Genomic DNA, 13,935 nt, shown 5'->3' with positions numbered 1-13,935 from the left:
TAAAGATGCAACAGTTTTTCCATCGTAGAGCAGGAATAACTGCAACCAGTGTGAAAGTACTGGTCATTTCCACGTTCCGGGTAACCTAGGTTTCACTCTTTGGCGTTGCTCCACCAGATCGAATAGTTAGGCCCTAAGAAGTCAACGCCAGAAGCATTAAATACAATATAAATACAACAGCTTTTCCATCGTATAAAACGAAAAATTGCAACCAGTGTGAAAGTGATGGTCATTTCTACGTTCCGGGCAACCTAGGCTTCACTCTAGGGCGTTGTTCCACCAGATCGAATAGTTAGGGCCTAAGTAGTGGACGCCAGAAGCATAAAATACAATACAAATACAACAGTTTTTCCATCGTATAAAACGAATAATAGCAACCAGTATGAAAGTTATGGTCATTTCTGCGTTCCGGGCAACCTGGGCTTCACTCTAGGGCGTTGCTCCGCCAGATCGAATAGTTAGGGCATTAGAAGTCAACGCCCGAAGCATAAAATATAAAATAAATAGAACAGTTTTTCCATCGTATAAACGAATAATTGCTGCCAGTGTGAAAGTTATGGTCATTTCTACGTTCCGGGCAACCTACACTACACCCTAGGGCGTTGTTCCAACAGATGGAATAGTCAGGGTCCAAGAAGTCAACCCCTGAAGCGTAAATTACGATATAAATGCAACAGCTTTTCCATCGTATAAAACGAATAATTGCAACCAGTGTGAAAGTTATGGTCATTTCTACGTTCCGGGCAACCTAGGCTTCACTCTAGGGCGTCTCTCCACCAGATCGAATAGTTAGAGCCTTAGAACTCAACGCCCAAAGCATAAAATACAAATGAAATAGAACAGTTTTTCCATTGTATATAACGAATAATTGCTACCAGTGTGAAAGTCATGGTCATTTCTACATTCCGGGCAACCTACGCTTCACTCTAGGGCGTTGTTCAACCAGATTGGATAGTTATGGCCAAAGAAGTCAACGCCAGAAGAATAAAATACGATATAAGTACAACAGCTTTTCCATCGTATAAAATGCATAATTGCAAACATTGTGAAAGTGATGGTCATTTCTACCTTCCCGGCAACATAGGCGACCCTCTAGTGCGTTGCTCCACCAGATCGAATAGCTAGGGACTTAGAATTAAACGCCAGGAGCATTAGATACAATAAAAATACAACAGCTTTTCCATCGTATAACAGGAGTAATTGCAACCAGTGTGAAAGTAATGGCATTTCTACGTTCCGTGCATCCTAGGCTTCACTCTAGGGCGCTGGTCCACCGGACCGAATAGTTTGGACCTAAGAAGTCAACGCCAGAAGCATAACATACAATATAAATACAACAGTCTTTCCATCGTATAAAGCGAATAATTGCAACCAGTGTGAAAGTTATGGTCATTTCTACGATCCGGGCAAACTAGGCTTCACTCTAGTGCGTTGTGCCACCAGATCGAATATTTAGGGCCTAAGAAGTCAACGCCAGAAGAATAAAATACAATATAAGTACAACAACCTTTCCATCGTATAAAACGAATAATTGCAAACAGTGTGAATGTTATGGTCATTTCTACGTTACGGGCAACCTAGGCTTCGCTGTACGGCGTTGCTCCACCACATCGAATAGTTAGGGCCTAAGAAGTCAACACGAGGAGCATAAAATACAATATAAATGCAACAGGTTTTCCATCCTATAACAGGAATAACTGCAACCAGTGTGAAATTGATGGTCATTTCTACGTTCCGGGCAACCTATGCTACACTATAGGGCGTTCCTCCAACAGATTGAATAGTTAGGGCCTTAGAAGTCAACGCCAGAAGCACAAAAAACAATATAAGTACAACAGCTTTTCCATTGTAAAGCATGGATCACTGCAACCAGTGTGAAAGTAATGATCATTTCTGCGTTTCGGGCATCCAAGACTTAACTCTGAGGCATTGTTCCACCAGATCGAATAGTTAGGGCCTAGGAAGTCAACGCCTGAAGAATGAAACACAATATAAGTACAACAGATTTTCCATCGTATAAAACGAATGATTGCAACCTGTGTGAAGGTTACGGTCATTTCTACGTTCCGGGTAACCTGGGCTTCACTCTAGGGCGTTGCCACACCAGATCGAATAGCTAAGGCCTTAGAAGTCAACGCCAGAAGCTTAAAATCCAAAATAAATACAACAGCTTTTCCATCGTATAACACGAATAATTGCAACCAGTGTGAATGTTATGGTCACTTCTACGTTCAGGGCAACCTAGGCTTCACTCTATGGCGTTGCTCCACCAGATCGAATAGTTAGGGCCTTACAAGTCAACGCCAGAAGTATAAAATACAATAAAGGTGCAACAGTTTTTCCATCGTATAACAGGAATAATTGCAACCAGTGTGAAATTTATGGTCATTTCTACGTTCCGGGCATCCTGGGCGTCGCGTTAGGGCGTTGCTCCACCACATCGAATAGTTAGGGCCTTAGAAGTCAACGCCAGAAGCACCAAATACAAAATAAATACAACAGTTTTTCCATCGTATAAAACGAATAGTAGCAACCAGTGTGAAAGCTGTGGTCATTTCTGCGTTCCGGGCAACCTAGGCTTCACTCTACGGCGTTCTTCCGCCAGATCGAATAGTTAAGGCCTTAGAAGTCAACGCTAGAAGCAGAAAATACAATATAAATAAAACAGTTTTTCCATCGTATAAAACGAATAATTGTAACCAGTGTGAAAGTAATGGTCATTTCCACGTTCCGGGCAGCCTAGGTTTCGCTCTAGACCGTTGCTCCACCAGATCAAATAGTTAAGGCCTTAGAAGTCAACGCCAGAAGCATAAAATACACCATAAATACAACAGTTTTTCCATTGTGTAAAACGAATAATTGCAACCAGTGTGAAAGTTGTGGTCTTTTGTTCGTTCCGGGCAACATAGGGTTCACTCTGGACGTTGCACCACAGCACTGAGTAGCTAGGACCTTAGAAGTCAATGCCAGAAGCAGAAAATACGATAAAAATACAGCAGCTTTTCCATTGTATAGAATGAATAATTGCAAACAGTGTGAAAGTAATGGTCATTTCTACCTTCCGGGCAACCTAGGCTTCACTCTAGGGCGTTGCTACACCAGATCGAATAGGTAGGGCCATAGAAGTCAACGCCCGATACATAAAATACAATATAACTACAACAGCTTTCCATCATATAAAATGAACAATTGCAAACAGAGTGTAGGTGATGGTCATTTCTACGCTCCGGGCAACCTAGGCGTCACCCTAGGGCGTTGCTGCACCACATCTAATAGCTACGGCCTTAGAAGTCGACGCCAGAAGCATAAAATACAATATATATACAACAGCTTTTCCATGGTATAACAGGAATAATTGCAACCAGTGTGAAAGTAATGGTCGTTTCAACGTTCCGGGCAACCTGGGCTTCACTCTAGGGCGTTGCTCCACCACATCGAATAGCTACGGCCTTAGAAATCAACGCCAGAAGCATAAAATACAATATAAATACAACAGGTTTTCCATCGTATAAAATGAATAATTGCAAACAGTGTGAAAGTGATGGTCATTTCTACGTTCCGGGCAACCTAGGCTCCGCTCTAGGGCGTCACTCCACCAGGTCGAGTAGCTAGGGACTTAGAAGTCAACGCCAGAAGCATAAAATACAGTAAAAATACAACAGTTTTTCGATTGTATAATAGGAATGATTGCAACCAGTGTGAAGGTAATGGTCATTTCTGCGTTCTGGGCAACCTAGGCTTCACTCTAGGGCGTTGCTCCACCAGTTCGAATAGTTAGGGCCTAAGAAGTCAACGCCAGACGCTCCAAATTCAAAATAAATACAACAGTTTTTCCAACGTATAAAACGAATAATTGCAACCAGTGTGAAAGTATTTGTCAGATCTACGTTCCGGGCAACCTAGGCTTCACTATAGGGCGTTGCTCCACCACATCGAATAGCTACGGCCTTAGAAGTCAACGACAGAGGCATAAAATACACCATAAATACAACAGTTTTTCCATTGTGTAAAACGAATAATTGCAACCAGTGTGAAAGTTGTGGTCATTTCTTCGTTCCGGGCAACATAGGGTTCACTCTGGACGTTGCCCCACCAGATTGAGTAGCTAGGACCTTAGAAGTCATTGCCAGAAGCAGAAAATACGATAAAAATACTGCAGCTTTTCCAACGTATAGAAGGAATAATTGCAAACAGTGTGAAAGTAATGGTCATTTCTACCTTCCGGGCAGCCTAGGCTTCACTATAGGGCGTTGCTCCACCACATCGAATAGCTACGGCCTTAGAAGTCAACGACAGAGGCATAAAATACACCATAAATACAACAGTTTTTCCATTGTGTAAAACGAATAATTGGAACCAGTGTGAAAGTTGTGGTCATTTCTTCGTTCCGGACAACATAGGTTTCACTCTGGACGTTGCCCCACCAGATTGAGTAGCTAGGACCTTAGAAGTCATTGCCAGAAGCAGAAAATACGATAAATATACAGCAGCTTTTCCAACGTATAGAAGGAATAATTGCAAACAGTGTGAAAGAAATGGTCATTTCTACCTTCCGGGAACCTAGGCATCACTCTAGGGCGTTGCTACACCAGATCGAATAGATAGGGCCATAGAAGTCAACGCCAGATACATAAAATACAATATAAGTACAACAGCTTTCCATCATATAAAATGAACAATTGCAAACAGTGTGAAAGTGATGGTCATTTCTGCGCTCCGGGCAACCTAGGCGTCACCCTAGGGCGTTGCTGCACCACATCTAATAGCTACGGCCTTAGAAGTCGACGCCAGAAGCATAAAATACAATATAAATACAACAGTTTTTCCATCGTGTAATGGGAATAATTGCAGCCCGTTCGAAGGTGATGGTCATTTCTACGTTCCGGGCAACCTAGGCTTCACTCTAGCGCGTTGGTCCACCAAATCGAATAGTTAGAGCCTAAGAAGTCAACGCCAGAAGCACCAAATACAAAATAAATACAACTGTTTTTCCATCGTATAAAACGAATAATTGCAACCAGTGTGAAAGTAATTGTCATTTCTACGTTCCGGGCAACCTAGGCTTCACTATAGGGCGTTGCTCCACAACATCGAATATCTACGGCCTTAGAAGTCAACGCCAGAGGCATAAAATACACCATAAATACAAAAGGTTTTCCATTGTATGAAACGAATAATTGCATCCAGTGTGAAAGTTGTGGTCATTTCTACGTTCCGGGCAACATAGGGTTCACTCTTGGACGTTGCCCCACCAGATTGAATAGCTAGGAAATTAGAAGTCAATGCCAGAAGCAGAAAATACGATAAAAATACAACAGCTTTTCCATCGTATAGAATGAATAATTGCAAACAGTGTGAAAGTAATGGTCATTTCTACCTTCCGGGCAACCTAGGCTTCACTCTAGGGCGTTGCTACACCAGATCGAATAGGTAGAGCCATAGAAGTCAACGCCCGATACATAAAATACAATATAACTACAACAGCTTTCCATCGTATAACAGGAATAATTGCAACCAGTGTGAAAGTAATGGTCGTTTCAACGTTCCGGGCAACCTGGGCTTCACTCTAGGGCGTTGCTCCACCACATCGAATAGCTACGGCCTTAGAAATCAACGCCAGAAGCATAAAATACAATATAAATACAACAGGTTTTCCATCGTATAAAATGAATAATTGCAAACAGTGTGAAGATGATGGTCATTTCGACGTTCCGCGCTACCTAGGCTTCACCCTAGGGCGTTGCTCCACCTCATCGAATAGCTACGGCCTTAGAAGTCAACGTCAGAAGCATAGAATACAACATAAATACAACAGTTTTTCGTTCGTATAAAATGTATAATTTCAAACATTGTGAAAGTAACGGTCGTTTGTGCGTTCCCGGCAACCTAGGCTTCACTCTAGGGCGTTGCTCCACCAGACCGTATAGTTAGGTCCTTAGAAGTCAACGCCAGAAGCATAAAATACGATATAAATACAACAGCTTTTCCATCGTATAAAACGAATAATTGCAACCAGTGTGAAAGTTATGTTCATTTGTATATTCCGAGCAACCTAGGCTTCACTCTAGGGCGGTGCTCCACCATATCGAATAGCTACGGCCTTAGTAGCCTACGCCTGAAGCATAAAATACAATAAAGATACAACGGTCTTTTCATCGTATAACAGGAATAATTGCAACAAACGTGAAAGTAATCATCATTTCGGCGTTTCGGGCATCCTAGACTTAACTCTGAGGCATTGCTCCACCAGATCGAATATTTAGGGTGTTAGAAGTCAACCCCAGAAGCATAAAATACAATATAAATACAACACTTTTTCCATCGTATAAAACGAATAATTGCAACCAGTATGCAACTTATGGTCATTTCTACGTTCGAGGCATCCTAGGCTTCACTCTGGGGCGTTGTTCCACAAGATCGAATAGTTAGGGCCTAAGTAGTCAACGCCAGAAGCATAAAATACAATATAAATAGAACAGTTTTTCCAATGTATAAAAGGAATAATTGCTACCAGTGTGAAAGTTATGGTCATTTCTACGTTCCGCGCAACCTGGGCTTTACTCTAGGGCGTTGTTCCACCAGATGGAATAGTTAGGGCCTAAGAAGTCAACGCCAGAAGCATAAAATACGATATAAATACAACAGCCTTTCCATCGTATAAAAGGAATAATTGCAAACAGTGTGAAAGTAATGGTCATTTCTACGTTCCGGGCAACCTAGGCTTCACTCTACGGCGTTGTTCCACCAGATCGAATAGTTAGGGCCTAAGAAGTCGACACCAGAAGAATAAAATATAAAATAAATAGAACAGTTTTTCCATGTATAAAACGAATAATTGCTACCTGTGTGAAAGTTGTCGTCATTTCCACGTTCCGGGCAACCTAGGCTTCACTCCAGGGCGTTGTTCCACCAGATGGAATAGTTAGGGCCTATGAAGTCAACGCCAGAAGCATAAAATACGATATAAATACTACAGCTTTTCCATCGTATAAAACGAATAATTGCAACCAGTGTGAAAGTTATGGTCATTTCTACGTTCCCGGCAACCTAGGCTTCACCCTAGGGCGTTGTTGCACAAGATGGAATAGTTAGGGTCTAAGAAGTCAGCGCCAGAAGCATAAAATACGATATAAATACAACAGCTTTTCCAGCGTATAAAACGAATAATGCTAACCAGTGTGAATGTTATGATCATTTGTACGTTCCGGGCAACCTAGGCTTCACTCTAGGACGTTGCTCCACCAGATCGAATAGTTGGGGCCTAAGAATTCAACGCCAGAAGCATAAAATACAATAAAGATGCAACAGTTTTTCCATCGTATAAAACGAATAATTGCAACCAGTATGCAACTTATGGTCATTTCTACATTCCGAGCACCTAGGCTTCACTCTAGGACGTTGCTCCACCAGATCGAATATTTAGGACCTTAGAAGTCAACGCCAGAAGCATAAAATACGATATAAATACAACAGCTTTTCCATCGTATTAAAGGAATAATTGCAAACAGTGTGAAAGTAATGGTCATTTCTACGTTCGGGCAACCTAGGCTTCACTCTACGGCGTTGTTCCACCACATCGAATAATTAGGGCCCGAGAAGTCAACGCCAGAAGCATAAAATACAATATAAATACAACAGTTTTTCCATCGTATAAAACGAATAATTGCAACCAGTATGAAACTTATGGTCATTTCTACTTTCCGAGCAGCCTAGGCTTCACCCTAGAGCTTTGCTCCAACAGATTGAATAGTTAGGGCCTTAGAAGTCAACGCCCGAAGCATAAAATACAAAATAAATAGAACGATTTTTCCATTGTATAAAACGAATAATTGCTACGAGTGTAAAAGCTATGGTCATTTCTACGTTCCGCGCAACCTAGGCTTGACCCTAGGGCGTTGTTCCACCAGATCCAATAGTTAGGGCCTAAAAAGTGAACGCCAGGCGCACAAAATGCAATAAAAATACAACAGTTTTTCCATCGTATAAAACGATAATTGCAATCAGTGTGAAAGTAATGGTCATTTCTACGTTCCGGGTAACCTAGGCTTCACTCTACGGCGTTGTTCCACCAGATCGAATAGTTAGGGCCGAAGAAGTCAACGCCAGAAGCATAAAATACGATATAAATAGAACAGCTTTTCCATCGTATAAAAGGAATAATTGCAAACAGTGTGAAAGTAATGGTCATTTCTACGTTCCGGGCAACCTAGGCTTCACCCTAGGGCGTTGTTCCACCAGATCGAATAGTTAGGGCCTAAGAAGTGAACGCAAGGAGCATAAAATACAATATAAATACAACAGTTTTTCCATCGTATAAACCGAATAATTGCAACCAGTATGAAACTTATGGTCATTTCTACGTTCCGGCCAACATAGGCTACACTCTGCGGCGTTGTTTCACCAGATCGAATAGTTAGGGCCTAAGAAGTCAACACCAGAAGCATAAAATACGATATAAATACAACAGCTTTTCCATCGTATAAAAGGAATAATTGCAAACAGTGTGAAATTAATGGTCATTTCTACGTTCCGGGCAACCTAGGCTTCACTCTCCGGCGTTGCTCCACCAGATCGAAATGTTAGGGCCTAAGAAGTCAACGCCCGAAGCATAAAATACGATATAAATACAACAGCATTTCCATCGTATTAAATGAACAATTGCAAACAGTGTGAAAGTAGTGGTCATTTCTACGTTCCGGGCAACCTAGGCTTCACTGTATGGCGTTCTTCCACCACATCGAATAGCTACGGCCTCAGATGTCCACGCCTGAAGTATAAAATACAATAAAAATACAACAGTCTTTTCATCGCATAACAGGAATAATTGCAACAAGCGTGAAAGTAATGATCATTTCGGCGTTTCGGGTATCCTAGACTTATCTCTGAGGCATTGCTCCACCAGATCGAATAATTAGGGCCTGAGAAGTCAACGCCAGAAGCATAAAATACGATATAAATACAACAGCTTTTCCATCGTATAAAACAAATAATTGCAACCAGTATGAAAGTTATGGTCATTTCTACGTTCCGGGCAACCTAGGCTTCACCCTAGGGCGTTGTTCCACCAGGTCGAATAGTTAGGGCCTAAGAAGTGAACGCCAGAAGCATAAAATACAATATAAATACAACAGTTTTTCCATCGTAGAAAACGAATAATTGCAACCAGTGTGAAAGTTATGGTCATTTCTATATTCCGAGCAACTTAGGCTTCACTCCAGGGCGTTGCTCCACCAGATCGAATAGCTAAGTCCTTAGAAGTCAACGCCAGAATCATAAAATACGATATAAATACAACAGCTTTTCCATGGTATAAAAGGAACAATTGCAAACAGTGTGAAAGTAATGGTCATTTCTTCGTTCCGGGCAACCTAGGCTTCACTCTACGGCGTTGTTCCACCAAATCGAATAGTTAGGGCCTAAGAAGTCAACACCAGGAGAATAAAATACAATAAAAGTACAACAGTCTTTCCATCCTATAACAGGAATAATTGCAACCCGTGTGAAAGTGATGGTCATTTCTACGTTCCAGGCAACCTAGGCTTCACTCTAGGCCGTTGTTCCACAAGATCGAATAGTTAGGGCCTAAGTAGTCAACGCCAGAAGCATAAAATACAATATAAATAGAACAGTTTTTCCAATGTATAAAACGAATAATTGCCACCAGTGTGAAAGTTATGGTCATTTCTACGTTCCGCGCAACCTAGTCTTCACTCTAGGGCGTTGTTCCACAAGATCGAATAGTTAGGGCCTAAGAAGTCAACGCCAGAGGCATAAAATACAATATAAATATAACAGTTTCTCCATCGTATAAAACGAATAATAGCAACGAGTGTGAAAGTTATGGTCTATTCTACGTTCCGGGCAACCTAGGCTTCACTGTATGGCGTTCTTCCACCACATCGAATAGCTACGGCCTCAGAAGTCCACGAATGAAGCATAAAATACAATAAAAATACAACAATCTTTTCATCGTATAACTGGAATAATTGGAACAAGCGTGAAAGTAATGATCATTTCGGCGTACCGGGCATCCTAGACTTAACTCTGAGGCATTGCTCCACCAAATCGAATAATTAGGGCCTTAGAAGTCAACGCCAGAAGCATAAAATACAATATAAATACAACAGTTTTTCCATCGTATAAAACGAATAATTGCAACCATTATGAAACTTATGGTCATTTCTACTTTCCGAGCAACCTAGGCTTCACCCTAGGGCGTTGCTCCAACAGATTGAATAGTTAGGGCCTTAGAAGTCAACGCCCGAAGCATAAAATACAAAATAAATAGAACGGTTTTTCCATTGTATAAAACGAATAATTGCTACCAGTGTAAAAGCTATGGTCATTTCTACGTTTCGGGCAACCTAAGCTTCACCCTAGGGCGTTGTTCCACCAGATCGAATAGTTAGGGCCTAAGAAGTCAACGCCAGAAGCATAAAATACAATATAAATATAACAGTTTTTCCATCGTATAAAACGAATAATAGCAACCAGTGTGAAAGTTATGGTCATTTCTACGTTCCGGGCAACCTAGGCTTCACTCTACGGCGTTGTTCCACCAGATCGAATAGTTAGGGCCTAAGAAGTCGACACCAGAAGAATAAAATATAAAATAAATACAACAGCCTTTACACCGTATAAAACGAATAATTGCAATCTGTGTGAAGGTTATGGTCATTTCTACATTCCGAGCAACCTAGGCTTCACTCTAGGACGTTGCTCCACCAGACCGAATAGTTAGGTCCTTAGAAGTCAACGCCAGAAGCATAAAATACGATATAAATACAACAGCTTTTCCATCGTAAAAAACAAATAATTGCAACCAGTGTGAAAGTTATGGTCATTTCTACGTTCCGGGCAACCTAGGCTTCACCCTAGGTCGTTGTCCCACCAGATCGAATAGTTACGGCCTAAGAAGTGAACGCCAGAAGCATAAAATGCAATAAAAATACAACAGTTTTTCCATCGTATAGCAGGAATAATTTGCAACCAGTGTGATAGTAGTGGTCATTTCTACGTTCCGGGCAACCCAGGTTTCACTCCAGGGCGTTGCTCCACCAGATCGAATAGTTACGGCCTAAGAAGTCAACGCCAGAAGCATAAAATACGATGAAGATGCAACAGTTTTTCCATCGTATAAAAAGAATAATTGCTACCAGTGTGAAAGTTATGGTCATTTCTACGTTCCGCGCAACCTGGGCTTTACTCTGGGGCGATGTTCCACCAGATGGAATAGTTAGGGCCTAAGAAGTCAACGCCAGAAGCATAAAATACGATATAAATACAACAGCTTTTCCATCGTATAAAACAAATAATTGCAACCAGTGTGAAAGTTATGGTCATTTCTACGTTCCGGGCAACCTAGGCTTCACCCTAGGCCGTTGTTCCACCAGATCGAATAGTTAGGGCCTAAGAAGTGAACGCCAGAAGCATAAAATGCAATATAAATACAACAGTTTTTCCATCGTATAAAAGGAATAATTGCAAACAGTGTGAAAGTAATGGTCATTTCTACGTTCGGATAACCTAGGCTTCACTCTACGGCGTTGTTCCACCAGATCGAATAATTAGGGCCGGAGAAGTCAACGCCAGACGCATCAAATACAATATAAATACAACAGTTTTTTCATCGTATAAAGCGATTAATTGCAACCAGTATGAAACTTATGGTCATTTCTACGTACGGGGCAACCTAGGCTTCACCCTAGGGATTTGCTCCAACCGATTGAATAGTTAGGGCCTTAGAAGTCAACGCCCGAAGCATAGAATACAAAATAAATAGAACGGTTTTTCCATTGTATAAAACGAATAATTGCTACGAGTGTAAAAGTTATGGTCATTTCTACGTTCCGGGCAACCTAGGCTACACCCTAGGGCGTTGTTCCACCAGATCGAATAGTTAGGGTCTAAGAAGTGAACGCCAGACGCATAAAATGCAATAAAAATACAACAGTTTTTCCATCGTATAGCAGGAATAATTTGCAACCAGTGTGATAGTAGTGGTCATTTCTACGTTCCGGGCAACCCAGGTTTAACTCCAGGGCGTTGCTCCACCAGATCGGATAGTTACGGCCTAAGAAGTCAACGCCAGATGCATAAAATACGATAAAGATGCAACAGTTTTTCCATCGTATAAAACGAATAATTGCAACCAGTATGCAACTTATGGTCATTTCTACATTCCGAGCACCTAGGCTTCACTCTAGGGCGTTGCTCCACCAGATCGAATATTTAGGACCTTAGAAGTCAACGCCAGAAGCATAAAATACGATATAAATACAACAGCTTTTCCATCGTATTAAAGGAATAATTGCAAACAGTGTGAAAGTAATGGTCATTTCTACGTTCGGGCAACCTAGGCCTCACTCTACGGCGTTGTTCCACCACATCGAATAATTAGGGCCCGAGAAGTCAACGCCAGAAGCATAAAATACAATATAAATACAACAGTTTTTCCATCGTATAAAACGAATAATTGCAACCAGTATGAAACTTATGGTCATTTCTACTTTCCGAGCAACCTAGGCTTCACCCTAGAGCTTTGCTCCAACAGATTGAATAGTTAGGGCCTTAGAAGTCAACGCCCTAAGCATAAAATACAAAATAAATAGAACGATTTTTCCATTGTATAAAACGAATAATTGCTACGAGTGTAAAAGCTATGGTCATTTCTACGTTCCGCGCAACCTAGGCTTGACCCTAGGGCGTTGTTCCACCAGATCCAATAGTTAGGGCCTAAAAAGTGAACGCCAGGCGCACAAAATGCAATAAAAATACAACAGTTTTTCCATCGTATAAAACGAATAATTGCAATCAGTGTGAAAGTAATGGTCATTTCTACGTTCCGGGTAACCTAGGCTTCACTCTACGGCGTTGTTCCACCAGATCGAATAGTTAGGGCCTAAGAAGTCAACGCCAGAAGCATAAAATACGATATAAATACAACAGCTTTTCCATCGTATAAAAGGAATAATTGCAAACAGTGTGAAAGTAATGGTCATTTCTACGTTCCGGGCAACCTAGGCTTCACCCTAGGGCGTTGTTCCACCAGATCGAATAGTTAGGGCCTAAGAAGTGAACGCAAGAAGCATAAAATACAATATAAATACAACAGTTTTTCCATCGTATAAACCGAATAATTGCAACCAGTATGAAACTTATGGTCATTTCTACGTTCCGGCCAACATAGGCTACACTCTGCGCCGTTGTTTCACCAGATCGAATAGTTAGGGCCTAAGAAGTCAACGCCAGAAGCATAAAATACGGTATAAATACAACAGCTTTTCCATCGTATAAAAGGAATAATTGCAAACAGTGTGAAATTAATGGTCATTTCTACGTTCCGGGCAACCTAGGCTTCACTCTCCGGCGTTGCTCCACCAGATCGAAATGTTAGGGCCTAAGAAGTCAACGCCCGAAGCATAAAATACGATATAAATACAACAGCATTTCCATCGTATTAAATGAATAATTGCAAACAGTGTGAAAGTAGTGGTCATTTCTACGTTCCCGGCAACCTAGGCTTCACTGTATGGCGTTCTTCCACCACATCGAATAGCTACGGCCTCAGATGTCCACGCCTGAAGCATAAAATACAATAAAAATACAACAGTCTTTTCATCGCATAACAGGAATAATTGCAACAAGCGTGAAAGTAATGATCATTTCGGCGTTTCGGGTATCCTAGACTTAACTCTGAGGCATTGCTCCACCAGATCGAATAATTAGGGCCTGAGAAGTCAACGCCAGAAGCATAAAATACGATATAAATACAACAGCTTTTCCATCGTATAAAACAAATAATTGCAACCAGTATGAAAGTTATGGTCATTTCTACGTTCCGGGCAACCTAGGCTTCACCCTAGGCCGTTGTTCCACCAGATCGAATAGTTAGGGCCTAAGAAGTGTACGCCAGAAGCATAAAATGCAATAAAA

The sequence above is a fragment of the Calliopsis andreniformis genome, unplaced genomic scaffold (genome assembly GCF_051401765.1).
Source record: "Calliopsis andreniformis isolate RMS-2024a unplaced genomic scaffold, iyCalAndr_principal scaffold0017, whole genome shotgun sequence".
Taxonomy (NCBI): domain Eukaryota; kingdom Metazoa; phylum Arthropoda; class Insecta; order Hymenoptera; family Andrenidae; genus Calliopsis; species Calliopsis andreniformis.
This window is presented reverse-complemented; position numbering follows the sequence as displayed.